This window comes from Agelaius tricolor, unplaced genomic scaffold, assembly GCF_023055355.1.
Source record: "Agelaius tricolor isolate 1412-34295 unplaced genomic scaffold, bAgeTri1.0.p SCAF_3, whole genome shotgun sequence".
NCBI lineage: Eukaryota > Metazoa > Chordata > Aves > Passeriformes > Icteridae > Agelaius > Agelaius tricolor.
The window spans coordinates 25176554-25197231 of record NW_027269263.1 but is presented as its reverse complement, the minus strand read 5'-3'; the positions used below and the strand labels follow the sequence as shown (position 1 = coordinate 25197231).

General features: G+C 42.5%; 1 non-coding gene across 1 annotated transcript; it reads left to right on the top strand.

The window, feature by feature from the left end:
* Positions 1-43: 43 nt before the first annotated feature.
* Positions 44-115, top strand: TRNAD-GUC (transfer RNA aspartic acid (anticodon GUC)). Its single transcript has one exon. It is a non-coding gene; the product is annotated as a tRNA-Asp (tRNA).
* Positions 116-20678: the final 20563 nt, after the last annotated feature.

Genomic DNA, 20678 nt, shown 5'->3' with positions numbered 1-20678 from the left:
AAATAGAATATGAGTCCTACCGGAAGAACGACGAACGTACAGTTCCTCGTTAGTATAGTGGTAAGTATCCCCGCCTGTCACGCGGGAGACCGGGGTTCGATTCCCCGACGGGGAGGTACAAAATATTTTTTCTCTAGCTGCCTCTACTGTAAAGGCAAAATAATTTTGGGAAATAAAAGCTGTTCCCAGACAGCCGTAGTAAAAACGTTCCGACTCTGAAGCAGGGAGAACAGAGCAAAACTTATCCGGATCTGGCTGCCTATCTGCTCCCGGGCTGAAGTAGTGTCAGAGTCTCATAAGATCAGCTGCAGAACTGAGAGCAGGCACAGGTGAAGTATTTTCATATTTTAATGGCTCAAAAAGCTGAACAAAAGGGTTAAACCTTTCAGAAACATTCACCCTTTTTCTTAAACTGGAAAAAACCTAACTCAGCCTCCTCACCTGTGTCAGAAACAATGGGAAGGGGACCGGTCAAACAGGCACAGAAGGGGAAGGTGGAAGGCCAGAGGCCATGTCCCGGCTTGCAGTAACACAGCCTGGCATTTTTGTCCTTAAAGTGAGAACTTCAGCGATTGGAAAGCCCTGAGGCTTCACTGGATCCTGCCCAGAGCACACTTATATGCACCAGCTAAGAGTAGCTTGCAGAACAGCTGTGAGACTCCAGCATCCCGGCCTACCTTTACTTAGTATCACTGAAAATGCTTTGTTAGGCACCCCCTCTTTTTTAATCCTTTTGCCAGAAATTTATCTATCTATTTATAACACGGTTCAGCACAAAGGTACTAGGAGAGGTCTCCTCCTGTCTGTGGGAGGTTAGCAGATGCTGAGCAGTAAATATGATTGCTCAAATTTCTCTTTTTCCAAGTCAGGAAATAGCTCTATGGCCAATTGCACATAAAAGGAGTAAGGAACTAGGACCCAACGCAAAAGGCCAAGACACCCAGCTGTGAGGATGCATGTGTCTGGTGTTCAGAGCAGGAGGCTGGCGAGCCCTGCTCTGGCCCTGGCTTGGTGCATTCTGGCAGTTTCAGTAAAACTAATTTGATGTCCTGAACTGCACACTGAAAGCAGATAGTTCTGTACCATGAGCAACCTTGCATCAGCCACCCAACCAGCAGCAAGCACTCAAGGGAGAATATACACAAGAGAAATTTTCTCTGTGTAATAAGAGCTAAGAGGCAACTTGACAGAAAAGTTCAGAACAAAGGGCAATTACTCTTAACACAGCATTGCTGGAAACCATGGACACGTAATTTCAGATGCAGAATCTAACCCCTGTCACCCTCAGAAATTGGTTTCCACACTTTCAGCCCTAGTGTGGACAGCCATGGGACACCAAGAGCTGTGGGGAGCTGAGGGCACAGGAGGAATGCCAGGCTTGATGTACTGTGCAAGACCAAGAGATGGTTTCTGTGTGGGCTCATAGCTGATGGCAAAGCCCATGGGCTCCTCAAGAGCATCCCACCACCCCAGCTGTCCCACCTGGATGTGAATCTGAGATGGCAATGTGAGGAGTACATGAAGAAGAGGGGATGTGAGCACCATCCACAGTGATACCCCGGAGCTTTGTATAAACTCCTAGACTACAGCCGCATGCCCAGACAAACTAGGCAGGACTGGGAAGGAGTTTCAGTAGGTCTGTATTATAGAAGGGAGAAAAAATAACCATAAAACTTTCCCTTTCGTGACTTCTGAATTTCCTGCCACACTCACTTCTCGTTCTCAAAATCCACATGTATATGTCATCAGAAAATCAAGGGAACTTAATTTGTTGAGTAGGAAGTTTATTTCAAAACAGAGGTCAGACCATAAAATAAAATAAGATGCAAGAACCATTTAGTTGTTCACGTGTGTTGGCATCCAGTCAGGCAATTTCAGCTGTCATAAAACAATAAGGGATAAGAAAAGCAATTAATTCAAAACAGAACTCTGCTGACAGTGTTTTTATTCATAAAAAAAAAGTCTTGTAAGCAATTTCATACCTGCTTAGTCGTGGTTCTTGTTTTCAGATTTAGCTTTCACAGTGCTTATGCCACTACCCAAGAGGCAAAGTTTTGCTGTAAACCCACAGCTTCTAAAGTCCCAGAAAAGCACTCTCATTGGTGCATGGCCAAAGGTGAAAGGAAGAAGAACAAGGAGCTCAGGGCACTGAGCAGGGTTTTACAAGGTCAGCCTCTCTCCACCTGCAGGGTACTTTGTTCTCACGCAGGTCACCCAGGTCAGCTCAACCTCTTTCCCTTCTCCTGTGCTACAAAATCCTTCCCCCACACCCGCACGCACGCTCTCCAGCTGGCAGCGTGGAGCCAGGACAGCTGGAATGCCAGCAAGCCCAGATACAGCTCCCCACAGGTTTCAGACCTTCCTGAGAATGTGAGTGCAGTTCAGGATGGCTTCTTCATGGGCTGTGTCCACAGGAGGCACAAGGCGAGGGATCCCTTGGATGGAAGACTTCTGCAGTTGTTTGCAGAAGCACAATTTGAACGAGCACTAGTGAAACCTGGAGGAGCAAACAATTCAGTATTGAGACTAGAATTCTTTCTCCAATGCCTCTTTAATTATCTACACACAGCTTTAACCTTCATGTCTTTTGATGCTTCTAATCCTCCCACTTACTTGCCATCATGTAATCATACTTGTGATTTATCACCCTCAATTTATCCAAAGCTCATGGACAGTATTATGGCTGGTCAGTGGCCAAACCAGCAAGACAAGAGCAAGTTGGAGGCAAATAACCAGTTCCAGTCTTGCCAAATTCATAGGCTGGTAGCAAAACAACACTATAGGGAGGTGTGGGCTGGAATGTCAGCAAAAGCATGATAATGGCATCTTGCTAAAGCATCTGTTTGAAATGTGTTCAAGCCCTGGAGACTCTGTAATTTCTAGCATTTTGTCCTCTGAGGGTTGTATTCGTAGGTGTATTTACTAAGCGCATTTTATGTACCCTTAACTCTGCCAAATATTTCAATTAACCTTTTTCAAGGTGATTTTTTGAAGAGCAAAATATTGCTTGCAAATGTTAAAAGACCACTTTATGTCATTAGTAATGATGAAACAAAAACTTAGGAGAACTGAGTATCTTGGAAGTTTTATATTGGTGATTACTCTAAGGACAAGGAAAAGAAGATAGGACCCTTTCTCAAACTTAATGACTTATGTTAATTGCATATCACTTGGAAGTAAACTAATTGGTAAGTAGGGGGATAAGGAAGAACAGATCAGAAAATGTCACTATAAATGCTCATCAAGGGGTAATAGCAGGAACAGACAATGACAAATTGTTTGCAAGCTTTCTTGCAGGTCAGGACATCCAATGTAAACTTGATGAACTGGCCATTTAGGAGGATATAAGCCCTTTACTTCACCTTGGTTCTTCTACAGAGACTCCCAGTGCTAAAGTTTTGGCCGCTAAGAGAAGAGGGGAATCTTGGCCCCTCAGAAGGTGCTGAAACACTTTGCAACAGTAGCTGCTGCACACAGTGAACCAGGGGATCATATAAATAAGATAAGCAATGTAAAAGAATTTAATCTTCATTGGAGAAGTTTTGGCTTGTCACCATTAGTAACCACAAACTGTTGGCCCCAAGAACCCCAATTTGCTCTGCAATCTTCTCTCTCCACTGAGGAGTCTGGCTCTGGCCAGCTCTGTGATGGTGCCAGCCTTGGATCACCTCCTGGGAAAAGAGCTGTGTGAGGATGACAGCTGGGCCATGGCTGTCCCCAGGCTCTGCTGCCATCCCTGCCCCCCTCACCATGTGCAGGTGCTGAGGTCTGTGCCCTTGCTGGTGGCAGCCTGGCCCCAGTGCCCCCAGTGCCCACTCCTGCAGCTCCCTGGCACACAAACAATCACAGACCAGCATGTGGGGCTGTGAACACAGGATGCCACCAAGGAGCTGGCACTTGAGTCCTCTCATTGAGAATTTCCAATGTCTTCACACAGGTCTGGGCATTCAGGTGCTGCATGTTCCTGCAGCTCCACTTGGGTCACTGGAACAACAACAATATAAACTGGATGGGATGCTGACCCACCTGTCAACTAAAATATACCCAGGCCACCATCAGGCATTCAACCCCAATGCATTGTGGTTTTATGGCTCCTCCAGACTACCCTGACATTTTTCCATTTTTTCATTTTCTTACAAGAAGGGTACATTAGATGTCCAGTTTTTCTCCAGTAGCTCTTAACATCTTGAGCACTTAACACTTGAGCATAAGGATGTACAAGGAGCTGTTCATGGTGAATGACCATTAATGGATCCAGTTTCCTGGGACATATAGATGGAAAATACTTTACAGCAATATTTTAGTCGTAATTTATTCTCCATTTATTTATTTTTTACACTGCTTGAGAATGTCCATTCTATTTCTTTTATTTTTCCTGAGCAAGGCAGTTCCTCAGTGCTGTCTTCTTGGTAGAAGTGATCGAACACTACATAGAGTTCTATCTCTACCTGTCAGAATGTCTGTTAAATATAATTTCCATGTTGCTAGATATGCACGCAGATTATACCACCAGAAAAATTAGTCTCTGCTATTAGGCTATGTTTTCTAGGATATGTTTAAGCTACTAGAGAGATCTGATGTGCAGATTCACACATATTATTTCAAAAGGAAAGCATCCAAAAATCACAATACTCATTTGATAACATTAACCTACAACTTTGAAAAACACCATTAAGTAACTAACTTAAAAATTGCTACATGAACTCTGACTATATTCATATTTCTACACAGTTATGGCACAATTCCTTTTTACCACTTCAGGATGTTCAGTGTGTTTTCTTCTTCAGAGGATGTTATTTAACTGTGCATGGAGATCTGGCAGCCTCAGGATGTCATCATGACTGGCTCAGGAAAGGATAATTCCTGCCCCAAACCCAAAAATCTAGATGATGCACAGTTAACTCTTCTGTTAATTTGATGCTAAATGTCTATTACGCTATTTTGCCTATTCAGGACTTTGCTTTGTCTCATATTTTTCTTTGCCAAATATTTTGAAATACCATGGATGACAGCACTTCCTCTTTCTGGTCAAGTTACTTGCATGTAGCAGCAGTGGGTTACAATATCCTTCTCTTTCTGAAACCCCAGTGCATACAAAAGTTTTTATACAGACAGAATTGTGGTATATGAAGAAATCATATATATGTTTTTCTATAGCTGTTGCTATCTTCACAATCTTCTCAGTCATCAGTTTTAAAAACTTCTGCTTCTGTATGATTGGGTCCTTTCAGTTCCATGAGGAACCAAACAAACAAGCTCATACTAACTTTTAAGCATCCAAGATCTAGCACTGAAACAAAAGAGATGGTGTATAGGTTTCACACAAAGTATGCTCCCTTGAGTAGTTTGCAGATGTTCATCTTCATGCAGAGTAAACTCAATGATCACAAAAAGGATGGTTTTTTCTGTTGTTTAATATATAAAGCTTTCCAAGAGGAGATTTCATGCTTCTTTACTGAGGATTCAGCTTTGAGAGACCTTTAGTCTGGAGATGAATACAAACTGGCCTCTGGATAAATTTGGGATATTGTTTTAGAGTTGGAAGCATTGAAAGATACTAATTGTTGATAATTTTATTACTTATTTTGCTAGTAGCTGGTACTGAGGTGAGTTTTGTTTTTAGTATGAGAAGAATATTGATAACACACTGATATTTTGGTTGTTGCTAAGTAATGTGTATCCTAAGTGTAGAACTTTTTTGTTTCTCATGCTCTGACAGCGAGCAGATGCCCCACAAGTATAATCCACAAGATAAGGAGGCTACACCTCTCAGCAGAAGCCACGACTTGACAATGTAAGAGCAGTGAATGGCCTGCCTGCAAGGACACAGAGAAAAAATCCAGAAAGGTGTTAGAAGACCCCAGAACAAAAATTACAATTGGACCAAGAAAAGCATGTGATGAGCATAGGGGGACAGGGGCTTGTCTCTAAAAGCATCCAGCTCAAGCTGATCTGCTGTTATACCCCTCAATGAAATTGCTTATTTTTATAAATTCTGATAGCTGAGACTCTCCCATGAGAAATCTAGGATCCAGCCCAAGGAGGAGGAAGTGTATCTGAGACTGGGGGGATGTGTGAGTGGTGAGTTGAAAGAGACACCCAATGCTCATGGAACTGCTCACTGTCATGGGACTCCAGTCCCAGGAGTTACAATCTCAGTGATGTGTGCAGCTCCTGGAAAGGTGTGAGACTGCTCAGGCAGTGCCTTCTCCTTTAACAGGAGTGCTATGGAATTGCACAGATCTGGTGCTGACTTTCACCAGCAGATGCACAAAAGGCATCCATCACCTCCTGCTCCTGCACCAGACCATGCAATCTGGTTGCTGTAACATTCAGCAACTGGGCCGCTCTTGAGCTCATTGTCAGGCCTACTTCAGTATCTTGGACTTCTCTAAACTACCTTTTTTTGCCTTTGGATTGACTTCTTGGAACCTTCTTTGGTTTTTCAGGGAAACGGTGCAAGTAATTATTTGGATATTTGTCCCTCATATCCATATTCAGAGCATGAAGGCAAACCAGAGCAAAAACACAAGCAGAAACAAAGAAATTGTGCAGAAAAATACTTCATTACTCAAAGACTTAATCAAAAACCATAAGTCTTACACATCTCAATTAGAGACATATTTATTCAAGAGTGGGAGCAGAGAAGAAATATGTACTAAACAGCAAAAGTTTCTATTACAATTTTGTATGAGAAGTTCAGTCATGTGCTTTTCTCTTTTCAGTTAGGGCAATAGTATCTCTGTAATTTTTGAGGTTGCAGAGGTGTTGCTTATTTCTTCTGCCTGGTTTACTACGGTCACACCATCTGCAGCATTCTGCTGTTGCTGCAGCACCAACCAATGGAAATTTTTGCAAATCATTTGACATTATATTCCTGCCCCTTCTTATGTATAGACTTGGAGTGTGAGCTGAAGACTACTCATTAGAGCAAGTTTATATTACCATTACCTTATGTAATGTTGTCAGTCTCTCCAAATTTCAAAAGCTCTGTATCAGATACATAAGAATTTAATATTTTTAAGCTTGAATTTCCCTCTGTGACTTTTCTGCTAGGTTTTGCCTGGCAACAGCACTGGCCTCAATTTGTAGAGTTACAGCTGAAAAAATGGAGTTATTCTATGCCAGTACTGAGCAAACTGCTTTTTCACAATAAGCAATGAAAGAAGTTTGATCAGACAATATTATAGAGGAGAAGAAAGAAAAAAAAAAGAAAGGAAGCAAAAGAATTATCAAAAGAATCAAAGACAAATGCTTTCTCCAAAATCACTGAATGATAATGGGAATCTTTATGACTCCTCACTGAAGCACTGTAAGGGTGTGAACAGCAGCTGCTTGTTCACAGTTTGCTGTCTTCCATTTCTCAAACCCAGGCAAGCCTTTCCTTATCCTCATTTCAGCTGCTGTCAATAAGTACCACTGTTTACTCTGCATGAGCTGCTCCCTGCAATGCTCTTCATTTGTTGTCTCTGCTTTTTCTTTGCTCCGGATGTCTCAGCTCCTTTGCAGAAATACCCACAAAGCCCCCAGTGTTCTGGCCATAAAGTGAAGTGTCCCTAAATAGATGTACTAGTAGACTTCCCCCTTTGTCTGTATGTGGGTGCCCCAAGTCTGAGAACAACTGGAGACCCTTACCACAGGCACAGCCAGCTGTTCACAACAGAGGAAGTAATTTCCATACTTCTTGCATAGCTATTTTTTGCCATGGTTATTTCACAAGGCAAAAATGTCTTCCAGCTTCTTCCACAATTTATTGCATAACATGGAATATAATATATGAACTGATTAAATGTGCTATTTAGGTGGAAGTCTCTCCCCTAAAAGCCTATAAAACATCCCATAGATCCAGGTTTCCACACACGTGGTGCTCTCAGTGGAGGCATTGATCTACTCTTTTTGGCCCACTGTGCATAACCTCGGCCATGTGACATTGCATGCCTGCAGCCCTTTCTGTGCACAGAGAGCTCCAGACCTGGGAAGCAGGACCTTCTTGGGAAAGGCCTCAGACCAAGAGGAAAAGTCCTGTGCAGGTTTCATTCAGGGCCATGAATTGCAGACCTTTCCACTCTCCCCCTTTCTGCTGAAATAGGTGGGAGATATCCCCAGCACAAGGGAAAACCTTGGGGCTGCATCCTTACTCCCTGAGTCTAAGTTCAGATAACCAGGGGTGGATTTTTCACTTTACTCATCACATGACCTCAAGGAAAGTCTTGGCTGAGTTGTCCAAGGCCACCTTCAGCAGAGATAAAGGTTCAAGAGAGCCCAGGAGGCCAGAGCTGAAAAGTCTGCCTGAACAAGCATTGCACTGAGATACAGGCAGTCCCTCAGGCATGTCGAGAAATACTTCCTGTAACTGTTGGGATTCCCAGAGGGGTGGGATCCTCTCATCCTGAACACACACCAGGGTGCTTGGGCAAACACTGTGCAGCCTGGACTGGAGAAATAGCATAGGTAGCGCTCTTTGGCAGAAGCTGAAGTAATTTTGGCTCAAATCTCATTAAGGGGAAATAAAAAGTCTGAAAGGCTTCGGCAGAAGACATGTTTAAATACATTTATTTTGCAAGAGCCTGACCTCTGCAGGTTTCTGGCTGAAGTCCCAGGGAGCACATTTAGCTGTCTGGGATCTGTTTTCAGGCACTCCCTGGTGGCCAAGGGGGCTGCATCCCCTTTGTAGTTCTGGGAATTGGTATTTGCCAGGATCAGTGGTGAGACCTTCCTTCAGCCATGCCCTCTGTAAGCCAGGAGAGCCAACACTCAGGGATGAAGGATTTGTCATTTTGTGAGGAACATAGCAACCCAGCTTCCAGACTGACACCTTTCACCCTCTTGCCCCCCATTAGCCAGGGCTGGGCTGTAAGGAGCACTGTGCAAGGCTGATGGGATAACCCAGCCACTTTCCAAGGAGCCCATGGACCCACTGAGTCTTGGCCATCCTCACCAACATGGTTCTGAGAAGCAGTGCAGACAGACCACATGTGGTCTGGTGCAGGTATAGCAGCTTAAATCTTCCCAACATTCCTTCTGTCTTTGTGCTGTACTTTCACAAAGTACAGCATAAAGCCTTCTCAAGATCACTCCACTCACAAAAAATGTAAAGCACCATTTCTACCAGGAATGAATAGATTTCTCTTTTCAGTTATGGAGTATTTCTTTATTTTTTTTTTTAACTTTTGTTTCCTGTCTGATTGCCCTCATTAACTTACCAGCATCTCCTGGCAGCAAATTTTACACCAGTGTATGGGCTGCCAGAAGGAGGCTAAAAGTGTGCCAAGCACCTCAAAGAAATGAAAAAACAAGTGAGGACAGATGTGCTGGGCAGTCTCTCTTTCCACTAGGGCAGTAGTGGAACATGGAAAGGAAAGGAAAGGAAAGGAAAGGAAAGGAAAGGAAAGGAAAGGAAAGGAAAGGAAAGGAAAGGAAAGGAAAGGAAAGGAAAGGAAAGGAAAGGAAAGGAAATCCTGTGTATAACCTTTCACACTGCCCAACGTCTCTCTCAAAATTTGTTAGAAGTAAGCAGCTACACCTGGTTTTGACTTGTGCTTGCATGTAATGCATAACTGCACCACATTCATATCCCCAGCCGACAGCAAACCTCAAGCCATGGGATGAATCCCCATGCACACAAAGAGATGCTGGAAGTTAAGTCACCCTTTGGGGACTGGTGCCCACTGACAGGTAATATTTTTCAGCCATCAGTCCAGCTCATGGGAATGGCAGTGCTTGCCCTTCTTCCACTGCCAGTATCCAGGGGAATTCCCCCCGCCCCCCAGGTTTTCCTCCAGTTGATCTTTGGAGTACCCTTGAGTGTCTGAGACAGTCCAATGAAGAAAGTATTTGTCCAGTTTTGCTTTTAAATAAATACTTCCCACCAAGCCCTAAAAGGGAGGAAGCAGTATTGCCAGAAAAATACACAAAATTATGCAAGAGCCTGAGCAGAACATATTTACTTTTTTGCTAAAATATGTAGCTGGACAATAGCCACAGCAAGCTTCAACTCAAGTAATATGAAACAGGTTTTATATTTCTGTGAAGACACTGATGAAAGCTCAGGGAAGGTATTTTTAAACATTTTTAAAATAGATGTCTATAAAATCACAAGTGGTCTGGGGAAGATGAACTGGGAATGGTTATTTATTATTCCTCATAAAAGGAGAACTAGGAGGCATACAATGAAATTAAATGCAGCCATTTAAACTATGAAACTCATTGTCATGGGATGTGTGGGCACTAAGACTATAAACAGATTCAAAAGAGTTAAACAGTTGTGAGGTCTAGATCTAACAGTGTTTTAAAACACTTCTGAGTGGATGCAGCTTCCAACTCCTGAAATCTATAAAGTGCAGGTTTCCATGACCTGGGAGATTATAAATATAGGGGTAAAAATCACTCCATACATCTTATGCTGCTCTCCTTAAACAAGATGAAGGTACTGAGAGAGGTGAGCCCTTGGTTCAGCCTTCTTCTGGACTTTCTTAATCAATTGTACTGCTGATTAGATATATAATTTTTGTCCCTGGCAAGCCATATGTCCTGCTCAGGAGTGTAGTGTCTGACTGCAAGGGTATGGGTCTGCTCAGTGCGGATCCTGTCACAGACCCTGACTGGGATTTCAGAGAAAATCATATCAAGCTCCTCTGGGCTCTGCCACAGGCTCTTTGTGTGACTAATTTAAAAACTTTTGCTAAATGACAGTAGTTTCCCCTTCATCTCTCTTGTGATTTTGACTACAAAGCTTTTTTGGGGAAGGCATATGGTTGCAGGGCCTATCATAGAGTCCCTGTAACCTCTTTGGATGCAACTTAATATAGGAGCAAGAGAACATGTAAAGGAAAGAGATCCCTCTAGCTTCTCCCCTGATGGGAGAAGGGTGAAAGGTAGGAAAAGGTTATTGCCATAGGGCCCTCACACCTGGCTCAGTTGGTGTTACTCTCCTAATAGAACAGAAGAGGTTGTCACATCCAAGGAGTGGGGCTGCATGGTCTCCAGCCAAAATGAACTTGGCAGTGGCAGTCAGTGTAACAGAGCACTCACCTGTCAGCAAAAATTACAAATAGTATTAATTTCACATTGTGACTCATGTTCTCTCATTCAGTCACTTGTTTATGTTGCTAAGTAAGTATCAGTTACAGGACAAAAGTTGAACCTTCAATTTCCAAAACAATTCTTGGTTTTTTTGAAGCTATTGAATTTATTGGTAAGATGTTGCTGTTGCAGTCTGGCAATTCATGCCCTGCTGTGACCACTGTGCTCAGGGGCCTGGAGTCTTCCCACTCTTCAAGGAATGGGCTTAGGCAGCAGCTCTAGGAGCCAAAAACTTACTGTCTTTGTTTGAGGATTTGCTTGGAAGCCAAGCACATACCTAATCTGGTTGAACTAGACATTTCAGCTACTGCTAAGAGTTTATTATAAAAACTTCTGCTTAAACAGTTAACTCCATGAAAACTTTGGTAAAGTTTGCTGGCTATCCCTGTAATTGTGACCAGTTAACAAATAATTTTGGCATTTCCAAAATCTGTTTTGCCAAGCAGATGTACATACAGACACACACTTGTATGTCCCAGGGGCAGTGTTGTACCAGTGTTCAATCCCCTTTTGTACAATCTCTTCGCATGGGGGAGGTGTAGGGCACTATGATACGTGAGGCAGAGAGGAAAGAACACATCCAGCTCTTTTTTCCTCATGAAACACAATTAGCCAGCTTAGCCCCATTGCCACTGTGGCTGCTGTGAACCCACAGACAGCCTCTGGGCATGTAGGACAAGCATGGGTGATGTGAAGCTGGGTGCACCACGTGCAGCTGCAGTGGCAAAGGCTCAGACCCATCTCATTCCAGCCAAATGAGTCCCGAGCAAGGCAAGTGAGGCATTGGGAAGGCCAGGTGGGAGCCTTGCTTTGCAGTGTTGAGGCTGAACCTACACAGAAGTTGAACCTCAATATTAGGAGCCTGAAGTCAAACACTTCCAACAATGCTAGGGACTTGCAGGATCTGCTCAGTCTCAGCCAGTGCCACTCTTGCTGTCTGCTGCAGTAATTCTGCTTGTTAGCCAGGAAAATCCTTTTGTAGGAGTAGAGGAGCCCTTTCTTTCTTAAGAAAGAAAGACTGCATCTGGCATATTAGATGAGAGTTTCTGGTTTACCTCCTCAGAATCTGCTGCTGTGGAGTGGTGACACCTAATGGTAGTGACACAGTGTGAGACAAGTACACAGCAGGGATGAAAATGAGATAAAAGAACTGTGTCACTCTTCATGGACAGGAAGTCAATGGCAGAATACTTTATGCAATTTACACCTCCAACTGTGTAGAATTTTGATGCAATATCTCTTTTTCAGCCTTGGCTACCTCAATGTAATGTATTTTTAAGATCTGCTCATAGAGACTTCATTTCTAGTCCTGATATTATACTAGCCTTTCCCTTCCTGTGTTATCCTCTGTTCTGCTAACCCTTTTTATTAAATCCTGCAATTTGTAGCTTGTCTCAGAGCAGCTTGTTCAGATTAGGCTTGCCTAGGGGCTAGTTTAAATTGCTCACATGACTCCTTATAAGAAACATTACACACATGTTAAATTCATGAGCCAAAGAAGGCTTGTGTGTGGAGCACTTTCCATTTCCCTTTGCCCTTTCCAGGTGCCTTTTTCCTCATTTTTCATGCCTTTCCTGCATTCCCCTTTGCTTTCCCCCCTGGCCTTCTGTGTCTTTGCTTATATAAAAAAAAAAAGAGAATCTCATCTTTGCACAAAGATATACATCAATCTAATCTGTCTATTTAAATATTCAGGTCTGGAATCTGTCCCTATCAAATCCATTTTCATGTAATTGTAATACAAACTACAAACATACCTGAAATGTGGAAAGAGAGCAAAGGGAACTATCCACATACCCAGTGCATTAATAAAAGAAAGAGGCATTTTTGCCTCTGGTTCTGGAAAGCACAAAACAAGAGTGGTTGTTCCCACTAAAATTTTGTTTCAGACTGTCCTGTATTGCTCTTGGAGCAGAGAATAGCAGCTTTCCAAAGCCTTACTCCCAACATGTTCTCCAGAGCTGAGAGTAGGACCCCCAGTACTCTGATTACATGGGTGCCTTTCCTGCCAAGAGCATCCTTAGAGGGTCACAAACACCTGCTTCCAGCTCTTGTTACTCAGCTATATCAGGAATGCAGCTTTCTTCTAATCTTGACTTCTGCTATCTCTTTGCTGGAAGGCTAGCAGATGCTATGCTGGTGCAGGCAGACAGATTTATTGTTTGTTTTGGAGGTGAGCACCCACAAGATGAAACCACTCTCAGTGTGTCTGAGACCGGTCACAAGCAGGGGAGTAGCAACCAACTATGCTTAGCCCAGCTACTGTGAGTTGAAAAAACGATGCTTAGTATAATTAACTGAAAATAAGTAACTGGGGAGGGAAGAAAAATCCTGCTAGTGCCTCTACTGAGGGCAAGGCTGTGACATTTTGCCCTCTTTAGGCATCATGGAGAAGAAACGTTTCTTCTCAAGTAGAGGAAAATAATTTGCTAGAGTTCATGTGTCCTTAGATTCCAGATAATTCAAACATGAGACAGTACCAGACCTTCATAGGTCTACCTCACACAAAACTACTCCTCCTGCATTTAGTTACTGAACAGACCATGTCTGGTGCAAGTGTAAGTGACAATGCAGCAAAGCCAGTCACCTGTTCCAGCAGCAGAGCACAAGCAGAGCATGTTTCCACAGTGGGGAGAACTGGCTGCAGGAATGGCACAGCCACACCATGTGCCCATCTGGATGGAATCTGAGCTGTTAGCACTGTATAGAAGTGGATGGATGGTAAATGGTTTAGAGGCTGGTCTTGAAGGACCACGTCTTCCTCTACAGACCTCCATGGAAACTCAGATAATTGGAAGTATTTTTCCTGAAAGTCTGTAAATGTTCATCCAGAACACAAGTAAATTTCAGCATGACTGCAGCTGTGCAACACCACCCTCCCAGCAGCCTGATGGTCCTTGCTGGTGTGCAGTAACACACACCTAGCTGATATCATGCCTTGTTTCCACGTTTGAATCAGCTGTCCGAAGCAGGCAGGGAAGTTGCTGTTGTGCCTTATGCTCCTTTGTTCTTCCAAAGTTAGAATTCTGCTATAAGAGTTCCCTACCCAGGAACCTTCCTGCCCCATTCCTAAGACTGGAATACCTCTGCCAGTGGCTCTTCACTCTCCTGGCTCTTCCACTCCCACTGCTTTCTGCTTTAATGCACCTCTCCTTTTAAAGGAATTACTGAGAATTACAGAAAGTTCTTTTTGAGACAGTCATCAAAGAACAAACTTGTCCCAAAACAACTTGCTATCTAAGACTAGGCCCTCTTCATTCAGGAAAGCTAAGGTTCTTCCTACATATTTTTTGGTGCTGGGTTAAAGCATTAAAGCAGTAAAGTCAGGAGGGCTTTCCTGAGAATGCAGGAGGGCATTCCTTCCTGTGATGTCATCAGACAGTGAGGATGCAGATATGCAAATAATTGCTGACAGTAAATATCTACTTACCTTTAGTGTGCCTGTAAATTCTTTATGTATTTGCTTTGCTTGCACACCCGTGGGGGTCCTGGAGTCCTTAGCCACAGCAGCAAGAGCACAGCAGTGGACTGGAGCAACTGCATGGTAGGCAGAGAGCTACTGATATTGAAGGACAGTAGCTTAACTTCTTCAGGGAAGACAGTTTGATTTACTGCTGTTAATAATTTTAATTGAAAACACCCAAACCATATTCATACGGATTGAGATATAATTTATTAGTGAATAGAAGTAAACAAAAATTTAATGCAGGCGGGGCAGTAGAGCACATGCTGTTCCACATGTTTGGCTGCAAAAGCTGTCTGGTGTGTTGCACTGCAATGTTCTCAGAAATGCCTTTACTATTTATTGTTGTATTAGTGGTTCTTTGTTTGGACTACACAAAGCTACTATACAAGCCTATCCAGAGAATACCACATTCTCTGCTAGATGCATCATGTTAGAAGGAGACCATTTCCATCTCCTGACATCCTGCCCAGCCCAGCCTCCAGCAACACTTCCTGATGATAGGCATGTGATACCATGTAGACATGGTACTTCCTAGCTATATTTGCTGTCAGATAGTTGAATATTTCATAGAAAATGGTGACTGAATTTGAAAAGTGGCAGAAAGAATATTTTAGGAATTTATATTTCTGCGTTGTAGGCAAAAGCTCTCTGATTATTCGTGAATGCTGTTGGTATCAACATGGAAAGAAGACAGTATTCAATGAGTCATAAATGATGTACTGAAGTGCAGGCAAAAATATTCTTAATATTTTTACAATGTTATAATTAAATATCCCTCTAATTCATGTCCATAAATATGTGCAATGCAAGTTATTATATTTTTATTTATCAGAGGACTATTGCACAAATTATAGACATACCCCTGAGACACATACACTTTTCCTTATGGATGTCTCCCCAGAGAGACAACAATCCAGTATACGTTATTGTGTACATTCAAAGATTTATATTTCAGTGACATTTTTATTGGTTCTACTGACTTATTTGATGCTTAAATGTATTAAAAAAAAAGGAAGTATTATATATTTTGATGTCCTGATGGTGGCAGCAAGAGGTTTTACAACAGAGCTTGCAATAAGAAACAATGACCCAGCAGTAAACAGCCTCCTTGTGTCTTCAAGAGGAAAAACTGCCTAACACATCATAATGTTACTTATTTTGTTCTCTCCATTCAAACACAAGTGCCACATTGTAATTTACACAAACCAGATAAATAACAAGGAAGATTGAGCTCTTTCAGAAGCACTGATGGAAATAAGCAGTTGCCTAACACATATATTTTCCTCTGTAAAGTTTTCTTATGAGGAGAAAGGAAGAGATGTAAAAAAAGAAGTGTAAAGGAAAAGGAAAGCTGCAGAGGGCACCCCAATGTATGCCCTTCAGATAGGAGGAGACCAATCATCTCCATGAACATTTTATTGCCCATGGCAGAGTATCCAAACTGCTCCTCCTTGGGGAATAGAAGGAGTTTTCATCCATGATGACCAGAGGCTGTTGGTGACAGAGGAAAACTGTCACCACACGTGATTTGTGTAGGAGGCAGCAGCAAACCTGCTGTGCTGCAAACATGCAGCACCAATGCTCTCCCAGTGTTCTTACCCACTTCACAGCTTTCTGCAGCCAGGCAGGTGAAGACAAGCCCTTTTTTTCCCACCTGTGTACTCTGTTGCTCCTGTGTGCTCTGTTCTCTGGCACTGTATCTAACTTTGCTCACTTGACCCATGTTGGTCATGGTGGGGGCCTGGAGTCTTGACATGCCACAGGCAGAGGCAAAGACTCTTGATTTTGCAGACCTTATGGTGCCAGTGAGTCCATGATGCAATGGGAGCAGGGCTAAAATGACAAAAACCCTGGGATGAGGAGGTACAAGCATGCCACAAAGAGACATGTGGGTAGATGCCTGGTGCCTGCCTCTGGTGCCCTCTTCTGCATTAGGCTCGCAGCTGACACAAGCTGTGCTAACTTGGAGTGATTAATAAGAGACTTAAGCAGCTCAACCAGTCTGCCTTCTGTCCTTAAAAATTAAACAACAGAAACTAAAAGTAGTAATAGGGCTTTAAGAGAGATCAGAAAGAAAATAAAAAAATCTCTTTTTACTGAACTATCTTAAAAATTATATTACAGGAAATGAATGCCTATGAGTGGAGCAGAATGGATATATTCTCTACCCATATCACAGAGGCAGACTCTGGTGCACGCTTCCTAGGGAATATAAATTGTAAATATCAATAGCCTGATCCTTATCCTGCACTTACTGTGGTGTAAAGGAGGAGCCACTCCACAGTGAGCTCAGAAGTTAAACCCTCTCTAAAATTCATTTGCACAAGACCTGAATCACCCTGTGTTGTGGCCAGTGAGCTGAGATTGACAAAACTTGCCAAGTGTCTTGCTCAAAAAGCGACTTCACACAAAACAGAGACACTACTGAAAATCAAACAAAAAAATGTAGGACCTTAATAAATGGGAACATGCACCAGCTATTGTTTCACAGACTGAAATCATAAACCTGTATTAAGGCTATCAGAAAATGAATTTGGAGCATTAAAAATTTATAAAGCCTTTGAGTCCCTGGAAAGAACATTACTAGGCAACGTACTGCTGTGGTTCCCGTCACAAGACACAGAGACGGCACAGACCCAGCTCCGCATCAGCCCGGCTCCCTCCACCCTCCTGGGGCAGAAGAGGGAGCCTTGTGAACACTTTGGGGCCATAAATGCCCTTGTGAGAGAAGATCTTTGCCACTGTGAGGAGCATCAAGTCAGCAGGAGTCTGCTGAGGCACACGGGGTGGGAGGACTGCGGTCTGCTGTTATCAACATTCCTTGGGTTGAGCTGTAGACAGCCTGGTTATTTCCCACATTTGCTACTCTGTGCAGTTTTGACCTTTCCCTTAATGTGAGTTAGCGCTTTTTCCCTCTGTTTAGCGGCTGAATCTGACTCAAAATGCCTCATGAGAAGTACTTCAAATGAACAGGTGCCATAAGAATCCTTTGACTCTAATATGGCTTAGTATTTCAGAGGTACTGCCACTGACTTCATTCAGAGTGACTGCGCTTTTTATGGTGCGTGCAGTTTTCTCATCTACTGCTGGGAGGTTTTGTAGCAAAAGCACTCAAGGGGCTCAACATCTCCTCAAGGCTCTGCCCTTCTCTTTCAGCCGTAACACCAAATGTGACACTTTCTCTGCAATAGCTTCTGTAGTTTTGAATAGGGAAAATAATACACTGCCTCTCAGAAGTATTAAAGGGCTCCGATCCTCCTACTTATGAAGTGCTTTCAGTTTTCAAGAGAAGGTGCTGTAAATGTAAATTATTTCTAGGTATTACTCAATGTAAATGGAAGAGAATATTGATTTTGCAGGTCTTGGACAAAATGTGAAATGTGCCGTGTTAGTAATAACTTGGTGAAAGGAAAACCAAGACCCAAGATGTTGAGATTGCTATCAAATCTATGCACAAATGTATTTTTAGAGGCCAGCATTAGGACTAAGGCTCTGCCAAAAGTTAGATGGGATTTACTAGGTTGTTGCTCTCCTGTCAAGATATATTGCCAAAAGGCTGGTTTACTTTTACATCTTTATATCCATTGCTTTATATTGTGTTGGTTGTTTAAACATTTGTGTGCATTCAGGAGCAGCAATTTCATCTCTCTAACAAAAAAATGTTGCAGCTGGCAATGGCTCTGGGCCAATAATACACAGGATGTTTGAACAGCCCTGTGTTCAGTGTTCCTCTGCCCCAGCAATCTGGATTATATTTTTGTAAATTTATTTGATCATAGCACTCATGAAAATTACAAATTAATGTCAGCAAGTAGGAGCTAATGTGGTCTCAGTGTATCTCGAGTAGTCTTTGTTCCAGCTCTTCTCAGCTCAGCCCTGACCTGCTGTGCTCCTTCCCTTCTCCAGGTTATGCTCCTTTCCAGACTGACAGGGGTGGTGCACTACAGAAACTCAGATACTACAAGAACTGAAGAATTACTCACTTTGTGTAATTTAAGGCAAGTGAACCCACTTAAGTTTCCTATAATGAGAGGAATATGAAGTAATAATACTTCATTGCTGTAGTAACTGGCCAACAATCAAGAATTTCATTAAAGCTGTAAGCATTTTAGAATATACTTAGGTACATCCCTACTTTGCAATGCATTCCTATGTTAGTTCAAGCCCCCTCATTTGCACAACCATATTAGTTGTTTATGCTTTAGGGGAATGTGATTGTAAGATTCAGTCCTCAGATGAGGGGTGTGTTAGTGACTGAACTGTTACAAAGTGGTAAAATGAACCTGTTTAAGCCTGCAGCGCTAATTTCTCCCACACCCACATACACCCCCACCCCATCTTTAGTTTTCAACCACTTTAAAAAGTGACTCACTTCTGCATTTGGAAAAATACCAGTCATCATCATGGATTTTGGCAATACTAAAAGAAAAGAAGAACAAAACCAAAGAGCAACAAAAATTCAGCATCACACAGTAAGTTATATACACTGTGCATGCACTCAGATGACATCCTAAACATGTTCCAAAGGCATGCAGTGAAGCCATTTACACTATCAAGTCATTACCTCACAGTGTTTAAGTTTAGATGATGTTCATATATACCTATCCTAAGGAAAACTGTCATTTTTCCACTGAGGAGCTGTCCAGTAGACAAGAGAGCAGTCCAGTTAGAGCAAGAGAGATCAATAGAATCAGCTTTTGCCTTCATTTTCATCACGACTGCTTACAGGAAATTAAATTGAATTTGACATAACCCAAAACACACCATACTGCCATTTAATTGAATGGTAATATATAATATAAAACACTCCCCAAAGTTGACCTCCTAGTTCATTTGATTAATTGAACATATAGCGCTTCCTCCCATGTTTCCCTACCCTCTGTTCCCTCCTCTCCAAAAGAAAAATTGATCAATTCATTCATTATTGGCTCTTGCTACAGGATAATTCCCTGTCCTTTCCAATGCCAGTATACAAGTGCTCCCATCTGTTAAAAACCCAAATCAATGAACTAACAATAGGAGGATGAAAGATATTTTTAATGGAAATCACAAGCTAAGAACTGTAATGTTTGCAGAGACTAGTACACTTCAAATTTTAACATTATCCTCCACTCCCATGATGAGGTAAACAAATCCATGACATCCAAGTGTCCCACCTTTGTGGCTCAGGCTGACCTTCACTCTGCAATTGTTATACCAGTGGGTCTAATGAGCAGGATAGTTTGCTTCATCACATCCAGCTTTCCAGCAGCTGGGCAGGAAAACAGTCTGCCAGCACACTCCCAGTTTGGGGCTGCTGCTGCCTTCTCCTACTTCGGTGTGAGTGCACCTAGCAACAAGCCCAAGCAGTGGGGCTGGCCTGTGTCCCTCCTCTGCACCTCTGCTGGCATCCTCCAACCAGTTCTACCCACTGACATGGGTGCCAGGCACTGCTCCTTCATCAGGAACAGCTTTAAATGCTTCCAGCCTCTCCTGAAAAGTAAGCCACTAGCCAGGTGTTCTACTAGGAATGGAAATTTGAAAATCAAAATTGTTGTCAAGTCCAGGTCACAATACTTCTTTATAAGAAGAATAGAAAATTTAGGAGTAATGAGGATTCACAGAGATGAATTTCCCCAGACACTTCCCTCTTCCTCTCAGAAATTATGCCCAAATAAATGTTAAGGCTTATCTCAGATATCCATATTGATAGCTACAATTGATTGTACACCACTATGACAGAGCTTGGACTACTAGAAGATTTGACCATACTATTCAATTTTTACCTCATTATTAGAAGATTGCTCTGTACCCTCCTGAGATAGGTCATATGGGAATCAAGTGGAAAGCAGAAAGCATTGAAAAAAAATTTCAATACCATAATAGTATTTTTGCTAATTATTTAAAAACACAAGCCCTCTAAGCCATATCCACCACTTTTTGTAACTCAAAATGCTCAGGTAGCAGCAGACATCTGACGCTGGAGTGGCAAACAAATAATTTCTAAAATGTGATGTGGGATTTTGCCTCAAATCTCTGTCTGCATAGCATTAAAATCCTTGTGAACTGGTAGAAAGTAAAGGACCCCATGCAGAGGAACCGTGACCATATTCAGTGGAGTGCTTTTGGCAGGTGACAAGATGGGGTAGTT